A 21,870-nucleotide genomic window follows, 5' to 3' on the forward strand; every position below is an offset into this window, starting at 1 on the left:
GTAACCGACTGAGTGAATAGTTGAAGGTATAAGAAGGAAACCGATGCTGTGCAAAGAAGACACAACTGATGTGTATTGAGTGGACTGCATATTGAGATCCGATCAAGCTATCAGGAGCTAATTCAACAAATCATCCATCTGTTGCTTTCTAACAATTGCAACATAAATCCCTTAACTGGGTGGAATTTAACAGGTCCCTATTGTAAAATCCCTTAATTGAGTAACATCTTAATTGATGTTCTAAGTCCTCTAACCAAGCTACCTTTAACAGGGTAAAGGCACTAACCAGCCTTGATCAAAATCCCTTAACCGGGTGGCACCTAACAGTGTCTTTGTAAGCTCCTAATAGGAATGGCTCTTAACCAGGTGTACTCCAGAAGAGTGCAAATTTTGCGAGTTTCTACTCACACCGTGGTTTTCTCCCTATTGGGTTTCCACGAGATAACTCCTTGGTGTCACTGTCAACTTTTAATGCTTGCATATTTTACTTCAGTGATTAAGTATATTATTGGATCTTAGATGAATGAAGATTTAAGATAAAAGATAAATTGTGAAATTTTGATTAAGTGTTGATTCACCCCTCCCCTCTCAGCACCGGTTGGGACTAACAATCGGTATCAGAGCATCAGGTCCCTAGAATTAGAAGAAGATTAATTGGCTTAGGGAGAGATCCAAGATGATGTGTAAGGAGGGTGATAAGTTCTCAAAGGAGAACTACACCTTATGGTGTGGAAGAATGAAACTTTATCTAAGATCCATAGGTGAACACTATTAGAACCATGTGATCACAGAATACAATGAACCTTTAGGGACTCTTACTCCAGACCAGATAAAAGAAAGGCAAGATAATACTACTGCTATGGATCTGATTGTTAGCACTCTTTCAGATAATGAATTTGCTGAAGTACAAGATTTGAAAACAACTTTTCAGATATGGAATAAGCTGAAGATAGTCTATGGGGGAGATCCCCATGTTCAAAAGGCCAAAGTAGATAGCCTGAGAGGAAAATATAATGAGATGAGAATGCAGGAAAGTGAAAACATAGAGAAATACAGTAAGTGGATAAAGGATGTAGTAAACTCTATTAAAAGTGTAGGAGGAAAACTTGAGGAGGATGATGTGGTTAGTAAAATCCTGAGAACTCTGCTACCACAATATGCCATAAGGGTTTGTACTATCCAGGAACTTAGATCCTTGGGAACAGTCAGTGTAACTCTTGACTCACTGATTGGTAAGTTGAGCACTTTTGAATTGAGCAATTATGAGAACAACATACCAAATATTGATGCTGCTTTCAAAGCATCCATGATGCATGCACCCACAAGGAGAAGGAAAGAAACTGGTAGTAGCTCTACTACTAGAACCGGTCATTCCCATGAGAGTGACAATCTGCTCTCTGAGGAACATGCGCAAGATGAAATTGAAGCTCTGATAGCAAGAAGATTGCCAAGAGGTAAAGGCAAATAGAAAGGTAAATTACCCTTGAAGTACTTCTCTTGTAATAAGATAGGCCATATTGCTTCAAGATGCCCTGAAAATGATAGAGATAAGAAGGACAGTTTCAGAAGTTACAGGGACAAGAGCAAGAAGAAATGTTATCTTGCAGAAGAAGGAGTCACTGATGAAGAATCAGAGAGATCTGATGAATATGGCATTGCTTTTGTGGTAGTCAAAGAGGATAGCACAAAGGAAGGAGTATGGCATTGATTTATAGCACAAACCGGTGTGGAGAATGGGTGATCGACAATGGCTGTACTCATCACATGACCAGTGACAGAAGAAAATTCCTTAGCATGGAGGATTGCAATGGAGGAACAGTGAGGTTTGGAAATGATGCCCCATGTGCAGTAAGAGGTAAGGGGTCTATATCCTTGAATGATAAGAAAATTTTTGATGATGTCTTTTGGTAGAAGGATTAAAGTATAGCTTGTTAAGTGTTGCACAACTTAACAAAAAGGATACTGACTAGAGTGCAATAAAGGGATATGTAAAATAAATAACAAATCTGGAAGTTTAATTGCCACTGGTAAATAGTCAAGAGGCAATTTGTTTCATCTAGACACCACCATAGGTAACTGTCTAGTGGGTAAGGTAGAAGACAACTGGTTATGGCACAAAAGATTGTGTCATGTTAATTTTGATAGCATAGCTAAAGTCAGTAAGGCAAAATCTGTAAGAGGTATCCTTGACATAGTAAAACCTGAAAATGCTATGTGCAAAGAGTGTCAACTAGGGAAGTTGACCGGGTCCAGCTTTAGTAGTAAAACTTTCTCATCTGAAAGTGTGCTGGAATTAGTTCACACAGACCTTTGTGGTCCCATGAGAACCAAGAGTTTCTATGGAGATTGGTATTTTATGTTATTTATAGATGACTTCTCAAGAATGATGTGGGTTGTATTCTTAAAGGAAAAATCAGAAGCTTTTCACATGTTCAAGGTGTTTAAGGCTCGAGTAGAAAGAGGAACCGATAAGAATCTAAAGTGCCTAAGATCAGACAGAGGAGGAGAGTTCACCTCTCAAGAGTTCATGAACTACTGTGAGGAACAAGGAATCATGAGACAAATGTCTGCACCCAGAACTCCTTAGCAAAATGAATTTGCTGAAAGAAGAAACAAAACTCTCATTGACTGTGCCAGAACTCTAGTGATACAAAAGGATATACCACATACCTTCTGGAGAGAAGCAATAAGCACTATTGTATACACTCTGAATCGGATATAGGTAAAGAAGGGGACAAACAAAACTCCTTATGAATTATGAAGTGGTTACTCACCTAATGTTTGCTATTTCAAAGTATTTGGAAGCAGGTGCTACATCAAAAGGGACGAGTACACTGGAAAATTTGATCCCAAGAGTGATGAGGGAACCTTATTAGGTTACTCAACAAAGAGAAAGGCATACCGGTGTCTAAACAAAAGGACCAGTAAGATTGTGGAAAGTGCAAATGTTAGAGTAGATGAGTACTCTGAGAAAAATGAACAGGATAGTAAGAGTGAACTGGAGGACTATAAAGGGTTCAAGTACAATGTACCGGTGGAACCTACTGAAGAAGATCCTGTTGAAGTGGCTAATGAAGAAGCCTATGAAATAGAACCTGCACAACCGATAGAAGAAGCTCCAAGGAGTGAACCAATATTGGCTAAATATGATAGAAATAATCACTTTGCAGAAGATATCATTGGTGACAAGGATGCAGGAGTTCTACCCAGAAGAAGAGCAAGAGAGAATGAGTGTATGCTCTCCATTTTTGAGCCCAAAACAATAAAGGAGGCTCTGAAAGATGATGACTGGGTCAAAGCCATGGAAGAAGAACTGGAGCAAATAGAGAAAAATGATACATGGACTCTAGTACCCAGACCAAAAAATAAAAATGTAATAGGCACCAAGTGGGCGTTCAGAAATAAGATGGATGAAACCGGTAAGGTAATAAGAAACAAGGAAAGATTGGTCTGTAAGGGCTATTATCAAGAAGAAGGTTTGGACTATGGAGAAGCCTTTGCACTGGTAGCTAGACTAGAAGGGGTCAGAATTCTGCTGGCCTATGCTGCTTATAAAAGGTTTAAAGTATACCAAATGGATGTCAAATCGACATTCTTAAATGGGGTGTTAGAGGAAGAAGTATACATAGAGCAACCAGAAGGGTTTGCATCTGAATATGGGAGGAATATGGTATGCAAGTTGCAGAAGGCTCTGTATGGGCTGAAACAAGCACCAAGAGCTTGGTATGAGAGGTTACACTCATATCTGCTAAGCATTGGGTTCAAAAGAACCAGTGATAACAGTAACCTATATTTGAAGAGTAGAGCTGAACAAAAACACGTAATTGCTGAGATCTTTGTAGATGACATCATCTTTGGGGGAGATGATGAGATGAGCAGAAGTTTTGTAGGACAAATGCAACAAGAATTTGAGATGTCCATGATTGGTGAGATTAAGTTCTTTATTGGCCTACAAGTCTCTCAATTAAAGAATGACATCTTTATCAGTCAGAGTAAGTACATAAGAGAAATTCTTAAGACTTTCAAAATGGAAGATTTCAAACCTGTTGGAACTCTAATGGTTATAGGTTGCAAGCTATCTAAACATGATGAGGCTGAAGAAGTGAATGAGATACTTTACCGGTCCATGATCAGTAAATTACAGTATGCAGTACATAGAAGATCAGACATAACACAAGTCATTGGCTTGGTTGCCATATTTTCTATAAATCTGAAAGAAACTCACATGATTGTAGTCAAAAGAATATTCAGATACCTAAAGGGGACTGATGAGTATGGTCTCTGGTATCCACACAAAGGAGACTTTAGTTTAAGTGTGTTCACTAATTCAGATTGGGCTGGAAACATCAATGACATGAAGAGAACCACTGGAGGAGCATTCTTTCTCAAAGAAAGGATTGTATCTTGGACAAGTAAGAAACAAAACTGCATATCTCAATCTACAGCTGAGGCTGAGTATGTAGCTACTGCAATTAACTACACACAGATAGTTTGGATCAAGAAACTATTGGAAGGAATTCAAGAAAAGGTGGTTGGACCGATAGTGATTCATTGTGACAACACCAGTACCATTGACATATCTAAGAACCAGGTGATGCACTCCAAAATGAAGCATATAGCCATCAAATATCACTATCTAAGGGAACAAGTTCAAGAAAAGGAAGTGATGTTGGAGTACATACCAACAAAAGAGCAGGTGGCTGATATCTTCACCAAGTCGCTATAGAAGGATACCTTTGAATATCTCGGAGGTGAGTTGGGGGTTATGCCCCTCCATTCAATAAAGTAAACAAATAGGGTTCTACATCAATCTAGTATAATTTCAAGTTTTTTCAAATGAAAAAAACTAGATTGATGAGTATGGACTACTTCGGTTAGCGGGAGAAGTCTTGTAAGTGTTCAGAATGAACTCTTTGGCATTTTTGTCAAAGGGGGAGATATGTTTAGAGTGTTTGAGCCTGTCAGATATCGGTGATAGGGGGAGTTATTCTTTACTTAGGGAAGAATGACTGGACTATTACAAAGATGAAGAAGCATGCATCTAATTAGCCAAAGTGTGAAGTGTTTGCCATCAATGCCGAAGGGGGATATTTCTGGATTGTTAGCATTGACAAAACCAGTCAATCTAGAAAACCGGTATATGTGCTAAGGTTTATCATTGATGTCTGACACTTACCGGTGAAGACACTAATCGGTGAAGTGGTATAGGTAGAGTGGTGTTGCTCTTCGGTAAGCAATAGTGAATGGAAACAACATTGGTATTGAATGACCAAAGGTTACTTCAACTGAAGGAAAGATAAATTAAGTCAACCGATCTATCATTCAGGAGGATCAGTCACTCTAGTGGTGGTGAAGTCACAAAAGGTGACTCAAGCAAGGAAACTTGTTTTCTATAACCAACCGGTAACTCACTGGTAAATAGGGGAAGAGACTTGGTGCTAGCACAACAAACTGACAATCAAAGGATATTCAGTTTGTTGTGCTAGCATGATACCTTTAAATTTCAGTTATCATGTAGTCAAGCATGATTACATGCGGATTCTCTAGTTCGTATTTATTTGGCTGAACGTGACTCAGAAGTTTCTATCTTTAGGAGATGCAGTGGCAGAATTGGTTGAACACTTGGTGGAATTGCTGGAAGGCGTGCAGAGAAAGAGTGGGAGATTTTGAAATTGGAATCTTCTGGAATCCTTGATTGTTTTGATTGAGGACATGCTTGAAGGTGTCGACAAAAAATGTATAAAGAGTTCTTGAGCTCTTTCAGAAAGTTTTGATCATGAAATTTGAAACAAGGAAATCTTGTTGAAGGCATTCCAAGGTGAAGAGGAGAGTGAGAGGAAGTGCTAAGAGGTGTTAGCATAATTGAGTGTGTGTGTGAGGTAGATCGACTAAGTGCAGAGTTGATAGATAGAGAACCGATTGAGTGCAAAGCCGAAGGACAGAGAACAGACAGAGTGCAGAGTCGAAGGACAGAGGACCGATAGAGTGCAAAGGTGAAGGACAAAGGACCGATAGAGTGCAGAGCCAAAGGTCAGAGAACCGGTAGAGTGCAGTGCCGAGGGATAGGTGACCGACTGAGTGAATAGCCGAAGGTATAAGAAGGAAACTGTTGCTATGTAGAGAAGACACAACCAGTGTGTATTGAGTGGAATACATATTGAGATCTGATCAAGCTATCAATAGCTAATTCAACAGATCATCCATCTGTTTCTTTCTAATAACTGCAACATAAGTCCCTTAACTGGGTGGACTTTAACAGGTCCCTATTGTAAAATCCCTTAACCGGGTAACATCTTAAGTGATGTTGTAAGTCCTCTAACCAGGCTACCTTTAACGGGGTAAAGGCACTAACCGACCTTGATCAAAATCCCTTAACCGGGTGGCACCTAACAATGTCTTTGTAATATCCTAACATGGATGGCTCTTAACCGGGCGTACTCCAGAAGAGTGCAAATTTTGTGAGTTTCTACTTACACCGTGGTTTTCTCCCTATTGGGTTTCCATGAGATAACTCCTTGGTGTCACTGTCAACTTTTCATGCTTGCATATTTTACTTCAGTGATTAAGTATATTGTTGGATCTTCGATGAATGAATATTTAAGATAAAAGTTAAATTGTGAAATTTTGATTAAGTGTTGATTCACCCCTCCCCTCTCAGCACCGGTTGGGACTAACACTCTTCTCTCCTGAACATATTCTTGTAGAAGATGATTGGGGATCCCTTGAATTTAAACCTACTTTCATAGGGGAATATTAAATTCCCCCCAGAGAACCCAAGGTTGAAAATAAGAAAGAAGAAGAAGAACCTAAAAATCAATCCACTTTACGCAAGCCATTGAGTAATAACTTTATGGCGGATTCTCAGACTTCGTCTCCCTTGGTTTCTGATTTAGAGGATTTTGGTCCTTTACTTTATGAAAACCCTCCTTCTCTTTCAGAAATGGCTAACCTTTATGGTCTTGGCTTTCACATCTTAGCTAAGTGTGGATATAATGGTAATGGTTGCGGTGTCCAAGAACAAGGGATAAAAGTGCCCTTGGAAAATAACTTCCGTGATACAACATTCGGGCTTGGCTATGATCTTTTTTAGCGTACTAAAGTTTCTATGAGACCATGTATTAGTGTTAATGTCATTTCTACTTCTCTCTCAATAAAGTATCCATAATATATTGACTTCGATTCTCCTAGTGTCTTTGCTTTGGATGTTTTTCCCACCAATGATTTCTTAGCTGAATTCCTAGGAGTCTATGACAACATTCCTTGTTATCACCATAATCATGGTTTTCCCTATTATTTAAATACATAAGCTTACTTTGGGAAAGAAAGAAATAACAATGAAATAGTCAAAGAATTTCCTCAGTTGAAAGATGCTCCTCAACAAAGTAATCTCCTCATAAGTGACACTATTGATATCTGGATGGATCCTTGTATCGAAGACAAATTCATTAAGATAGGAAAATGTCTTGATGAAGAGGAACAAAAATAATATTCTGAATTGTTACATGAATTCCCTAAAATATTTGCTTGGATATATTCCTGATGCTAAACCCATGAAGCAAAAGATTCGAAAGATGAATCCTAAAGTAGCATTGCTTTTTAAGGCTGAGATTGAAAAGTTATTGGAGGCTGGATTCATTCTGTCATATCAACTATTCCCCATGGATTTCAAACATTGTGGCCATGGCTAAATTTGATAACAAGATTAGGATGTGTACGAATTTTATAGATCTTAATAAAGCTTCTTTGAAGGATGATTTCGCTCTCCCAAATATCGATATGATAGTAGATTCCATAGCAAGCCATGCTTTATTATCCTTCATGGATGGTTTCACAGGATATAATGAAATCTTCATTAATCCTCAAGGTCAATTCAAAATTGCTTTCACCACCCCTTGGGGCATTTTTTGTTGGGTTATGATGCCTTTTGGACTAAAAAATACAGGAGCTACCTATCAACGTGCTATGACCCTTATCTTCCATGATTACATGCAAAAAATCTTAGAAGATTACATTGATGACATCTTAGCTAAATCCATTCTTCATATAGATCATGTTAAGATCCTTCGTCAAATCTTTGAAAGAATTCGTAAGTACAACATGCGCTTGAATCCCTGAAAGTGTGTTTTCGGTGTGGATAGTGGAAAATTGTTAGGATTCATAGTCTCACATCGTGGAATTGAGATGGATACGAAGAAGATAGATGCCATTGTTAACATGCTGCCTCCTAAAAATATTTCCCAACTAAAAAGTTTACAAGGAAAGATTCAATCTATTCATAGGTTTGTTTCTCAACTTGCGGATCATACCTTTTCTTTTACTTAGCTTCTTAAAAAGAATATAACCTTTCAATGGAATGAGAATTGTCATCAAGCATTTGAAGACTTAAAAACATATTTGGCCAACCCTCCTATTCTTCAACCTGTTGATCCTTCCAAACCCTTTCTGCTATACACAACTGCTTCCTTTCATGCCCTTGCAGCCTTATTGGCACAATGTGATAAGGATGATAGAGAATGTCTAGTTTACTATATAAGTCGCACTCTACTCGATTACGAAGTTTGATACTCTGCTATAGAAAGACAGTGCCTTGCTTTAGTTTTTGCAACCCAAAAATTAAGGCAATACCTTTTGAATGTTGAAGTTCATGCTATCATTAAATTTGACCCTCTAAAGAATCTTTTCTCCAAAACCAATCTTTCAGGATGCTTAGCCAAGTGGGTTATGATGTTGACCGAGTTTGACCTTAAGTTTGTCTCGCAGAAGGTAATAAAAGTTCAAGCATTGACTGACCACTTGGTTGAGGCTCCTTCACCCTTATCCCTACTTAACCCAGAGTCTTTTCCTGATGAATACATTCTCTCTACTGAGGTTGATGAGATTTAGGAATTATATTTCAATGGCTCTAGGTTTCATAGAGGATTAGGGGCAGGTGTTGTCTTAATCTCTCCTAAAAATAAACCTATCCTTTTATCGTATCGTCTTAATTTCTTGTGTACCAATAACATTACTGAATACGAGGCTCTTATAGCTAGAATTAAAGCAACCATAGTATTAAATATAAAACATCTACATATCTATGGAGATTCACAATTAATCATAAAGCAAGTTACAAGGATTTATCAAGATAAACAAGGGAAATTATCACAATATAGAGATTTCGCTATATCTTTGTTGCAAAAGTTTGATTCTTATACCATGGAGCATGTTCCTTGAAAGGATAATCGACATGTTGATGCAATGGCATGTGTAGCCTCTCTTGTGTCTTTAGAGGACCCCTTGGTAAATCTCAAATTCACTATTCACAACCTCACTACCCCAACTATTACCGCCAATTCTAGTGATGTGGCATATTATTGCATTATGGATTCTGATGAGTGGTACTCGCATATCGCAAGATATTTGAGTGATGGTATCTTTCCCAACTCTATGAACAAGAATACTAGGCCTAGGATTCACAAGTTGGCCGCTAGATACATTATCCTTTCTAATGTTATTTATAGAAGGGGTTATAATGGTCTTCTCCTTTGATGTCTTAACAAAGCTAAAATCCCTATTGCTCTTGAGGAAGCAAATTCAGGTGCTTGTGGGGGGGATTTTAGGGGCATATCGTTAGTTAAAAGATTTCTCCTAATGGGATATTATTGGCTCACCATGGAAAAGGACTCCTTAGCCTTTGTTAAGAAATGTCATTAGTGTCAGCAACATAGAAATTTGATCCATGCTCCCGCCCAAGAACTTTGATCTCAAGTGGCATCTTGTCACTTTTCCACATGGGGTTTGGATCTTATTGGTAAAATATCTCCTCCCTCATCTCAAGGACATACTTTCATCATAACCACTACTGATTACTTTACGAAGTGGGTAGAAGCAGTTCCTCTTCGATCGACTACCATTGAAGTAATCTGTCAATTCATCTTAGATAACCTCCTATGATTGGGACCTTCTAGTCTCTCCACGATCATAATGCCTATGTACAGTGGGCACAAGATGATGGGGGCTGGAATCAGGACCCCTTATAGGGTCCTTCTCCCCTCAGGATGGAATACTTGGTGGATCTAGGGAAATGGTGTCATCTCCGGAGTGATGTGGAACTACATCCTCCTCATCCTCCTCATCCTCCTCATCCCCCTCCTCCTCCTCCTCCTCTCCATCCTCCTCCTCATCATCATCCTGACCTCCCTCTCCTACATCAAGATCATCTCCATCACCACCAACCTCCTCTCCTGCATCATCATCCTAATCATCCGTGTCCTCCTCACCAAGGTCCTCGGATGTATAAAGGTCCTCCTCATCACTTGCCTATCTCCATGGTCCAGGATTCCCTCTAGGGAAGTCTGCTAGAAATATAGCTCCAGGGTATGTCCTACCCCACCATGTGATGTACCACCAGTGTACGCCCACATCATCTCTATAGTCGATCGTGATATCTTGATCTGACCCATCTGAATCTGTGATATCAATCTCATCACTGGTAGGTCTTAGAATGGCTCCTGGCCTAGGGGTCACACGTGAGTGTCAGATGTAGATAGGCACGTCTGTAGGGACACACTACTCAAACCCAAACTACCGCCAGACTCGGTCAAAGTAGAATGGGACTATAGTGTGGCTATACTGTTCCTCTAGAAGACAGTTCCTTTGCATGCAAAACAACCGCCTATGTATACCTACCCACATGTACATCCTAAGGTAGGGTCTCCATATGATAACCTCTACTATCAATCTATTCAAGGTCACTCTCCAATGCAACAAGTCTTTGAACCGCCACTCACAGGTAAGAGGATATGCAAACACCCTAGGTTCCTTTGGAATCAAATCAATGGGAACCCTAGCAGGTCTAGTACACGTGATGTGCTCAAGAATCCAAACATACTCTCTTAGGTCATGATAGAGGTGGGCTAACATGCTCTGCCCCTAGGAGAATACCCTCCTATGTCTCTCCATAGATCTCACTGCATAAGTGAGACCTTTGTGCATGTGTGTATCATGCCCATTGGGGCACACGACTAATGTAATGGTAGCAATCATCAACTGTCTCACTAGTGGTACCTCATCAGTGGGATGTAAAAGCCAATTGATCATAATGCGACATTTTGTCTCACCGAGCATCTCTCTCCCAATAAAGTATATTTTCTCCCCCCTGTAGTCAATAGCCATGCGAGCAAATAGGTACCTCACTGTCTCTCCTCTGATAGGAAAACAGAGTATGCGGTACACGTCCTCTAGAGTGACTGTCATCTCCCCCACAGGTAGAAGAAAGGTGGAAGTATCTACATCCCATCTCTCCATCAAGGCCGTCAACATCGTAGGGTGGAACTTGATGGCGGGCATTATCATCACATACCATAGACCTACTACATGTATTAGCTCTCTATCCTCTGGTGTAAGCCTTAGAATCTAACTCAGGAGGCTCCGAAAGGTATGGCCGACAATGTGCTCTCGTATGTAGGGAAGATTCTACAAAATGAAACAATCTAATCATCAGTAATCACTCATCGATCATCATCATCTAATCAAAACATCATTCTGTCTATTCTACACATTAGACGCCTGATACCGTGCAACCCTTAGTGACTCTGAGTAGGGACCAAGGTGCCCTAGGAGGACTAGGGCACCCCTCTGGGACCAGAGCGCCCTAGGAGGACCAAGGCGCCTAGGTGGGACCAAGGCGCCCCCATGGGACCAAGGCATCTAGGGAGGACCAAGGTGGCCTAGGAAACCATGGTGCCCGGATAGGGGGGCATGCGCATGATCTCGATGCTAACATCATCGACACAAAAATCAAAACAAGAAAAGTCAACAAAGAGTCAATAGAAGGTCAACTCACCTCGTTGAGCGGTCTACTGGTCAACACGGCCTAGCGCAAAATCTCCATCTGCATGGGTCACTTGGGTATCGACGTCGAGGCACGATGGGTGATGCATGGGCTCCTCCTTAGTGAATAGTGCCAAAATTCAAAAAGTGACAAATGAAAGTGTCACTTTCATATTTATGAGATATGCACTTTTTCATTTTTATAATTTTAAAGTTAAAAAACACTAATTTCGCTCTTTTTACTTAATCTATCATAACTTGAGATAGGGAGCTTCGATTTTTGCACTGTCGGTGGCATCAAAATCATGAATTCTCTCTCTTGCTCCACATTTATTCCTTAAATATTTTTAATGTACAATTGAGCCTTGTTGTGAATATTTCTCATCAAGGTCTCTATCACAGATCGCTATGGTAAACATGATACCCTGTTTCACCTCACTAATAAACAAGCCGAAACAGGGGGCATATAGCTACCCACGATTTTCATCACTTTCCTTAGTAAGAATTAGGTGATTTTGTGATCTAACTTGTGCTTTTGTAGGGTGTTGTTCCTAATTGTGTACTACAGATATCGCTAGGGGCTTCCTCTGACAACTTATGGATATATCCTTTTTCAAAATAATGTTTACTTTTTTGTACTTTAGCTTGCATATGCACGTAGTGTCATATGACCGCTAAAGTGGGGGCTAAATGTAGCATCGTAAATTGTACACCCTTGCTAGGGTGGTACAATTCCACGCTTGGGTTAGCACCTGCCTTAGTGTGTTTTGCATTTTGCATTTCTAATCTCCTTTAAGCATTTATTTAATTAATTTAATTAAATCTAAATTCATATTTCATCACTACACACATTATAAAGTTGGGCCCTTTATCCTAAGCGTGCCCCTTTTCATCTTATTCCTTCAATAAATCATTTAATCATAAACCCTAATTATGTCCTATTTCGACCTTTAAGACCCAATTTTGCATATCAAAATATCTCGGAATCAACTATAACTTTGGGATTCACTCTAATATCATCATATCTAATGACCCTGAAAAGTTGGTGAAAAGTTGGTCCGACCGGGTGCACTTTTCCCTTGATTCTATAATATTATAATGCTTAACACCAAGAAAATGGTGAGAAATTAAAATCCTAGGTCAACCTAAAGATGAAATTAAGATCTAGGGTTTCATACATAAGAGCTCTCTTTCTTCATTTGAAGGGATCAGATCTAAAAGAAATTGAATCTAGGAAAAAGATTTTGGAGAAATTACAAGGAACCTTCTATGTAGTGAAAGAGAATATCTTTTGAAGTCTTCAAAAACATTCAACAACACCTATCAAGCATTCATCAAGCATTCTTTCATCCATTGGGGGCTTTTGAAGATGTAGGAAAGCAATAGGAGATCACTGACTGAAGATTGGCTTGTACCTCTCCCTTGGGGTTGGGTATGGTTTCATGTTGTTTCCATGTCTTTGTATGAGCTTCATTACACCAATTTGATTTACATTCATGCTTTGGATCACTTTGCATCATTGATTTAGAGCATTTACTTTGTCAATTACAAGCATTTAGGGCTTACTCTTTAGGGTTGCTCTAGATTGTTTGCATTCATCTTAGGATCTTGCATGCACACAAGATTCTTGCGCACACTATTCTGCTATACAAATCATCTATTTGTTGAGGTGGAAATCATCAAAATAGGGCTTTTACTAAGGCAAAACCCGATATAGCCACCCAAAACCCTATTTTCAGCTACAGGTGCAGGTTTGAGATCTGAGTGTCACTACGAATTTTAGGACCGACAGAGCACACAAAGACAGTTCTAGAGACTAGATTTCAGCAAAAACCCCTGGGATAGGGGCATGGCACCCTAGTCTTCCCATTTTCAGGTAGGATTTTGCAGGACCACAATTCAAAACCCTCAGATTCCAGCCTATCAAGTACATCTTCCAGTTTGCAGAATTAGGACAAGGGTGTAACACTTCTATCCCAGACATTTTTGCTCAGATTTATGGTACTGGTGCACCTCTAAATTTGCCTTCTAATATATACTTTTCAGCAATATATCAGTTATTCTCAGTTCTGCATTTCTAGATTAGGGTTGCTTGTGTATACTTGTATTCTAGGTTAAAATCATTCAAATATGCACTTTGCATCACTTCTTCCCCTAATTTGCAACAAAAGAATAGAAACCCTAAGAGGTAATCCTTGGCTCTCTCTTCCTCACAAGAAGTAGGCAAAGTACGTTACCTCCCTAAGCTTTTTCATTTTCCACACTGTGTACAAGAGAGTGGGATTAGGGCTTGTTTTCTTAGTCTCACTTTTTCCCTTACACATAGTTAAAGGACCTAAAATGGATTTGGAGGATGAAAGGATTCCTTGATCTCGATCTTGACTTGGAGTAGGATCATTTGAGTTTGTGCTTTTCTCTTGATTTTGAATTATAGTAGTGAAGGAGATGGAAGGGATATCATGGTCTTGCTTAGGAGGTGGATGTTGAATGAGACTCTGCTTTTGAGATAAAAGGGGAACATCATGGATGGAATACCAAAATCTTAGGGGATCATCATAAGATTCTTGATAGATGGGATCTTGATAAAAAATGGTATTAGATTGGAGAGCCATGATATCCTGATCTTGATTTAGGCTAGGACTCATTTCCTTTGAATAAGCTTCTTCTTTTTCAAACGACATGGGGTGGTCACATGTGTGATCAAAGTTTCAGTTTGGATAGGTTGATGTTGTTGACTTGATGGATACTTTGTTTCAGATACTCAAGCTTACTAAGTCAAATAGAGGGTTTGTTCAATAGGTCCCTATGACAAAGCACACCAAATGATATGGATAAAGTCTCCTGATATGGAAACTTTATTTGACTAACTTGAATACCTAGCTAGGTATTTCTATCGTTGAGATAGTTGGATGATAAACTCTTGATCAATTGGTTTGATACTCCCCTAATCTTGTTGGATGAAAGTCTTGCCTAAAGATAGTTGAAAAGTTGATAGCCACCGCCAAGGTGCTTTGTTGGATTTGAAAATTGTTGGCAATATTACAAGGATATTGAGAAGGTTGTTGATGATTATGGACATAACTGATTAAAGATGTTTTACTATCTTGATATTATTATTTTGTCATTGATGTCAAGAAATTGATTTTCTAATTCAGTATGATGTTGCCATATCCTAAGAAATATGATAAGAAGATTATAAAGAAGTCGGTAAAGAAACAGGAAAGAATATGATGAATAAGGGGATAAGTTATTCAATGGGCAACTCTACCGAGTCAGACAATGATGAGATCTTGATGTTTTAGATTGTTTTAACATCATACATATGTTGTAAAATGTAAAGGTTAATACTATACTATGTTATCAAGCAAAGAACCTAGTCGGTAAACCCTAAGGTTATCGCAGTCGGTTAATGAAGACAAAATGTCTACCGAGTGAAGTTTAGTATTCACCGAGTTGTAACTGAGCTATAACAGAATGCATTAAATGTTTACATGTGATATTTAATGAAGGATGTTGATGAGCTAGAGCGGATCAATGATTGGCAAGCCGTAAAAGAAGTTTGTTAAACGAATCTAAGGCAATGGAAAGTTGGCAAGAAGATCTACAGCTCAGATTAAACCACATTACCCTAACACAAGTTCCAAGGTGAATGTGCAAGTTCCAAGGTGGGGTAAAACATTTTCAGATCGAAAGATATAATGAACCTCGACAAGATTGACGATCTGATGGCTATGATTGATCATGGTTAATGTGATCAAGGAGATTAAGCGGTTAGAAGATTGTTTATAAATAAGGAATTGTTGATAAACAATGTATGCGGGCAAGTGTATGCACAGAGATGCTACATAGTGATTACCAAGCACAGAAGCTTGAAGACCTGTTAGAACAACAGAGTATTGATGCCCAGCAGATAGACAAGATTAGTTTTATGTCTAGATTGTATTGAATAAATAGGAATCTGCTTTAGCATTTCAGATGTGAAGTTGCAGATAGATTGTATTACTGTTATTTTGTGAAAGTGACAGGAAATATCTTAACCGAGTGGATTTAATAGTCTTATATGTAAATCCTCTAACAAGGTGACATTCTAATTGAGTGTTTGAAATCCTTTGACAAGGTCACTTCTAACAAAGTGAAGATCCTAACAGATCTGAGGGAAATCCCTTAACCGGGTCACATCTAGCAATGTGTTTGTAATCTTTAACAAGATTTTCTTTTAACCAAGCATACTCTAGAAGAGTATATTTCTTAGTGGGTCTGAAATCCCACAGTGGTTTTTCCCTATTTGGGTTTCCATGTTAAATCTGGTGTTATGAGGTTTATATTGTTCATATGCTTTTGAGTTTGCATGTTTGATAGTTTTTGGTTATATGACTGATATATGTTACCGAGGTTGAATCTGATGTTTTTATGGATGATTAAGTTTGTATGATTCACCCCCCCCCCCTCTCATCTTGTTGACTATTGGATATGTACTTATATTAAGTATCAGAACTATCAAAAATTTCTTCCACTTATGATCTCTCCTTTTTTTTGAACTGATTTTTGAGTTGAATTTGGATATTTTTGCAAGATATTTTAGCATTTATGACAAGAATACATAGAACACCTGAAAACAATGGCCATCCTAAAACTAAACATTGAGTGTATGTTCTTTTGAGGATGTGTTCAAATCAATGATGTTTCCATTGGTTTGGATCATAATAAATACATATCAGATAGACTCTTTATTCAAAGGTTATTAACAACATCATAGCCCACTAGTCTCGATACTTTGTCAGCTCAAACAGCCTTGTCACCCCTAGAGGGCACTTGTTTTTTTTCCTTTTTCCAGAAATTAACCCAAAGTGAATTGCTTCACAATTGGGTAGTTATCTTGGAGATATATGGTCTGTCCCTTGAGATTTTCATCTCAAAAGGCGATTTGATTATAGTGAGTTAGAATACTTGGCTTTAGCCATACTCACTTGGGTCGCTCTCTTCTCACTAGCCCCCTCAAGGCGTTCACGAAGAAAAGCCCTGTAAAGTTTGTAAAATGCTTGAAGTAAAATAAAGCAATGAAAAAAAAAAGTGGGTTTGGCTTTTTTATAACCCAATTTAGGGGGGAGCATATACCTACCACTTAAGACAAAGAACTCAAAAGTTTGTTTTATCCTTCAAGTCAATTGTTTGCCAACCTGTAATTGGAGATGTTGCTCCAAACAAGCACAATGTGGATTGTTCTTTTTAATCTTGCAAGTAAATATTGATTGTGAATTTTAACCTTTGCAAGAAAGTAGAAAGTTTGTCTTGTTCTTTTTAGAACCCAAATTGAAATGTGAACTTTAACTTGCAAAAGAAATGTTTGAAGTTTGTTGTAAATTTTATCCTTGCAAGTGTGGTTCTTTTTAATTTCCCAAATGAAAAGATGTGGTTCTTTTTAGAGCACCAATTGAATATTGTGAGGTTATTTTTACCTTGAAAATAAAATGAGTTCAATTTTAACCAACTTTTAGGAAAAAAGTTAGAAAAACTAAAATCAAATCTTAATTTAACTCCTTCAAACTTGCATCAACTTGTTAAAACCTGCAAGAAGAAAAAGTTAGTGAAATATCAAATCTCTTGGTGGGCTTCCAAAAGCGTAAATTCAAGCCTTGGTTCATATCATATCTTTTGCATCCATCCATCTAAGCCATCAGCAAATTCATATAAAAAACTCCTAAAAAAGCCTCTTTGTTTTTCATACAAGTAAGTAGAAACTCGTACAAGATTTCCTAATAGACCATACGACAATTCTCACTTGCCCATATGACAAAAGAAACAAAATTGCACTAAACTAACAGAATCTTGTACGACAATTCTCAACTTCCCATACGACAAGATAAACAGAATTGCACTATAACTAACAAAATCTCATACGAGCTTTCACACTGAAATGGAAACTGCAATTTCTCACAATATAAAAACTTGCAAAATGTTAAATTCAGGGACATGAGCCCCACGATGGGCGCCAATTTATGTATGCTGGAGATATGGTCTTCCACCTGCAAGAGGGAAAACACTTCAAACACACCAATGAAGCATTGCATTAGATGTTAGAAATCAAAACACATGAATAGATTAAAAACTCTAAAATTGCCTCATTGTCCTCTATCTCTAAAGATCTCTAAGATTCAAGGTGGCCCTCACTTCGACGAGTACTTGATCCTCAAGATGACAACCTAGAGAATGAGTTATATGAAAAATGCTACTAGAATTGAAATGGATGCAACTAGGATTCTAGTGAGTGCTAAGAGATGAAGATGAAGATGAAGGATGCAAGCTAGGTGATTAGAAGGCAAAGTATATTCCAAATTGAAAGCTAAGCATGCTATGTGAGTTAATTAAACTAAGATGAGAATGCAAAACTTATAAAAGAAGTGAAATTAAGCTAGGATGGAACATTAAAATACAACTAAATGAAGCTAAACTATGTGATATGGATGCTTGAGGATGATGTTGATGCTTGGTGATGACAAAGAGAGCTCCTTAACCTGTAATGTGACTATAATTTTGATGCACAAAAGAATTGATCACTTGAAGAAGGAATGAGCTCTATTTATAGGGAAAATAGAGAAATGGATGGTTGAGATTGAGTAATCTCAACAAGGGTTAGGATTGAAACTTATCAATCCATGGGATAGATTCAATCCAATCCCAAGTTGACAAATGTCACCTTGAGAGGACTTGAGGGGATGCTAAAGAAGAATTATATGCTAATCAAGCAATCAGGGATAACCTCAAGGAGTGACATCATGGATAATGTCATTAACCAGGGAGGCATGCTATTACCCAAGAGGTAAACTCTTGTGCAACATGGGTAAATGGTTAAGTGACAACTATCATGGCTAAGGGGTGTGGGTTTGTAAGAGGAATTAAATGCTTTAGAAGACTTTTGGGGCTAATTTGTAAGGCTCTTACAAATTTTGGGAACCCAACAAGTTAGCTTGTTGAATAAGGTAGAGTCTTCAACACATTTTGAAGACTTTCCCCAAATTTGGAGAAGTGACTCCCCCAATTTTAGGAATGGGACATGATTAGGAGAATAAGACATGATTAGGATAGGATTAGAAGGCTTCTAGAGGAATGATTAGGGGAATGTAGGATTTTTCAAGTGGGTGACGGATGCATCAATTGCATTCTTCTCGAATAACAATGGGAATTATCATAGTTACAAGGCACCCAAGGGGGTACTCTTAAGTAATAAAATCCAAGCCAAAGGACAAAGGTCTGAGAAAATAAGTTACAATGACAAAGATTGCAACATTCAAGGAACAATATTAGGGGCCATCTACAATTGCATGAGTAGTCATAAAAGTCCTCTACTCAAGAAAACACAGTCAAAGATCTAGGACAAAAATCAACGAGCAGACATATAAAGACTTCATAAAGAAAAGTTTCCCCTCTGTAGCTTATATATAATCTCACAATTGATAGTCTATAATGTTGCTTCATAGGAAAAGAGTCTATATAAAAGATCATCAATCACCACAATGAAATCTTCAAGGAGTCATTCATGAGTCAAGAAGGATAATGGGGACAACTTATATTCTTGAAGGCCACAATCATGAGCATATGCTAGGGCTTAGAAGAATAGTCATTGAAAGCACAAAATAATGTAGCCAAGTCTACAATCTTGGTGATAGTATGTTTAAAGACAAACCCTTTGATAGTGAGAGGACGCAGAGCCATATTGAGCATCAAGTCACACAACAAAATCAAAAGAATGTATTAATACTATGCAAACATCAAAGATTGCTCAGATCAAAAGGAGCATTATTGACAATTTGACACAATAAAGGAGAAATAGCACAAAAGGTCCATCAAAAAATACAATCCGTAAGACTGTATTGGTTGCATATGGCACACACAAGTATGGAACGACATTACTAGAGAGACAGAGCTTAAAGCCAATATCTTGCAAAAGATCATGGGTTATACAAAGGCATACATGAATACACACAAACCCAATGGTTGTAGTCATATGATAATACACAAAGTAACTTGATGAATGCATTGAAGTCATGTTTCATTATAAGGAGGATGTGAAAATGCCTCTGTAGAAAAGCAAAATATGTAGACAACACTCTATTCTTGAAGGAATAAGCATCAATAGCGTGAGATTTTAGATCATAATGCATGTTTCTAGGTGGAAAACTTACCATCGACTGCAACATGCATAAATCTTGCAGAGTCTTCCAAGAAATCTTCTAGAAAACCCTCAAAGAAGGAATCACCATTCAAATCCTCATGGCAGTGCACAATAGCAGCAACAAGAAAAGAAATAGAATGAATGTTTAGGGTTCATTTTTCCCCTAATGTGGTCAAAATGACTTAGGCGTTTGTGCCTATGTTTTTTGTATTTTCATTTTTATTTTTTCCTTGCATAATATGTGTTCAATGACTTTTGCATCGAACCCTTATGTAAAAAGTTCTAAGTGATGTTGCTATAAATCACTTAGGCATGAATTTATGCAAAATAATGAATATCTATTACTTTTGATGAGTCAAAAGTGATATGGTTGCAAATTTATGAGAATGGAGAGGATATAGGGGAGTTAGAAGCAGTTCCAAACATATGGAGAGTATATAGGGGCTGGTTTTGAGTCACTTTAGGAGAAATTAATGCATTTTTGAAAGGTCATTATGTTGGAATTGGTCAAAATTGACTTTTTCTTCATTTTGGAGCCTTTTTGAAGTCTTTTAGTGGGCTCAAAAATAGGTTTTTTGAGTGGATTCGACCAAGGTAGTTGGTGGTTCCTATATTCATGTAAATGATTGGAAAACACATAAGTATGCTTAGAGCTTCATTTTGAGGGAGTTCTTCTTATGCACTTTTATGGATAGTGATTTTTTTTTTGGCAGTCCTTAGTCAAATATTGAGCATGCTTTGTAACTCATTTTGGGATATGAAATACAGAAAAGACCTTGGATACTATTGGTGAGAGATTTTTCCTTCTTGTTATTGCAGTTTTTGTGTATGGTCATGATTGATCAAATTACTTGTGAAATTTTTCTTTTCCTTGTAGCTTTATCTCATATTTTATACCTTCTCTGCAAATAGCATGTTCATGCAGGTTGCTAATTGTGTTATGGAATGTACATGAATTTTAAATTGTGAAGATATCTTCCTTTTATGAGCCTTTACATTTTTCCTTTTACTGAAATATTTATGCAGGGGCATGTTGTAATAATTTGTGCAAATTAAGTTTCAGTGAGTGGTAACTAAGTTTTTTGCCTTCTAAGTTTTCATATTTCTTCATTAAGTTAGGTGTATCACCATATTTTTATACCTTTCTAGTTTTCATTTTGAGTTATCTTTCTCCCTTTTCCTTGCGAATTTTGTGGTTTTCGGTGATAACCATCTACGAGTCGGCCTTATCCGAAGATCCACTGCAAATCCTCAAGGATACCCACAACCTTAGGATTATTTCCATGTTTCATGAGAAAGATAAGTTATGCAACTTAGCAAGGTTGAATTTCTAGGTGATATCAGTTTTTGGCATGCCCGGTAGTACTCTGAACTATTTCTCAGTCCATTTTTTATACATTTTTCTACTATTGTTTGGTGTGTACAGTAGAAGTTTCAGCCTTTAAGGGGTATTTTCTTTACACACCTGGTGACTTTGGAAAGATTATTTGTTGGTTTTAAGCAAACAAAGTGCTGATATTCTCTATAACCCATCATATCATGAAGATGTTGCTCCTACACCTTTTTATCTATACCAGACTGAACCAATAACTAGTTCTAGTCAAAATTCCTTTGCTACAAGAGGTTATCAACAAGTTTCATATTCCTGCCACCCACTCACCCCTGCTCAAGTTTCATGGCAACCTGCATATTTCCAAGAAGACCATTTTAAGAACAAATGACAACTATTGATAGAGAGGAGTATAAAATGCAACAAGAGGAGCTTGCCTATCAAGCTTATCTTCACCAGTAGGAGGAAGAGGCTCAAAGGTGTGAGTAGGAGATGATTTCTAAACAAGTTGTAGTTAAAGAAGGACAAATAAAGCACTTTCTTGCACAAGTTCAAAGGT

This window comes from Cryptomeria japonica, chromosome 7 (genome assembly GCF_030272615.1).
Source record: "Cryptomeria japonica chromosome 7, Sugi_1.0, whole genome shotgun sequence".
NCBI classification, from domain to species: domain Eukaryota; kingdom Viridiplantae; phylum Streptophyta; class Pinopsida; order Cupressales; family Cupressaceae; genus Cryptomeria; species Cryptomeria japonica.